This window comes from Galeopterus variegatus, unplaced genomic scaffold (assembly GCF_000696425.1).
Source record: "Galeopterus variegatus unplaced genomic scaffold, G_variegatus-3.0.2 Scaffold1692, whole genome shotgun sequence".
Taxonomy (NCBI): Eukaryota; Metazoa; Chordata; class Mammalia; order Dermoptera; family Cynocephalidae; genus Galeopterus; species Galeopterus variegatus.
In genome coordinates this window covers 129,902-131,034 of record NW_007727803.1, presented here as the reverse complement: position 1 = coordinate 131,034, position 1,133 = coordinate 129,902, and the positions used below count along the sequence as shown (strand labels likewise).

The following is a 1,133-nucleotide window of genomic DNA, read 5'->3' as shown; positions in this document are numbered from 1 at the left end:
GAGGGTTGCGATCCGTTGCCGGACACGAAAAAGACAAAAAGGAAAAAAAAAAAAAGATGACTGGATAAAGAAAACGTAATATACAGTGGAATACTACTCTGCCATTAAAAACAATGAAATTCTGCCATTTGCAGCAAGATGGATGAACTTGGAGAAAATTATGTTAAGTGAAATAAGTCAGGCACAGAAGGAAAAATACCTCATGTCCTCACTCATAAGTGGGAGCTAAAAGAGAAAGAACGAAGGAAAGAAAGACCACAGTGGTGCGTTGGACTTGCAGAGGGAGAGAGCATACCTAGGGTTGCCAGGTGCGGGTGGGGAGGGTTGGGGAGTAATTGGGTGGGAGACACAGGGAATAATTGCACTTTGTGGTAATGAGCATGTTGATAGTATTGATTTAATCATTACATCTTGGGAACAGGTGGTAACAGTCAGCTTTTGTACCCCATGAATATGCATAATCACTAAAAAAAAAATCATGTCACTTAAAAAACAAAAAAGGGGATTTTACTTCAACAATGGATAATTTATGGTAAGTTCTACAATGATGAATACAGTATGATGACTGTCACTGAATTTATTATCTAGACAACCACCTATTCTTGCTGCTCTTAATCTGGGAGAGAAGCAGGAGTCTGATACCTTGGATAGAAGAAATATTACGTGTTTATTTTCACTAATCTCCAACTGCAACTTAGCATGTCCTTCAATTATGCATATAGGTAACACATCAGAATGTTCTTAGCAGTAATGTGACTCTGTCATCAACATGTCCCCTATCTCATTTTTTCATATCATCACATTTTTATTTCCCATATGATTGTTACATATATCACAAAATATTGTTTACACTCATTACTATGTTATTAGATTTGACAATCATGATTAAAAGGCACAGATATATTAGAAATTCATTTCTTTAATTATTTTAATAACTATTTCATTATAATTAGTTCCCTTTGTCATCTTTTGTGTCTCTGTGTGTGTGTGTGTGTGTGCATTGCAAACATTGTTCTGATAAAGGATGTATAGATATCTCCAGACTCCCAAAAGGGATCAGTGGCACAAAAACGTTTAAGACCCACTGTATTCTGTCCATGCTGCTTATGTAAAACATTTAGACCACACCTGTT

General features: G+C 36.1%; 1 protein-coding gene across 1 annotated transcript in view; it reads right to left on the bottom strand.

Moving 5' to 3' along the window:
* OTOGL (otogelin-like) overlaps positions 1–1,133 on the bottom strand; it is a 164,205-nt gene that overhangs the window by 136,491 nt on the left and 26,581 nt on the right. The gene's annotated exons all lie outside the window — the stretch shown is intronic.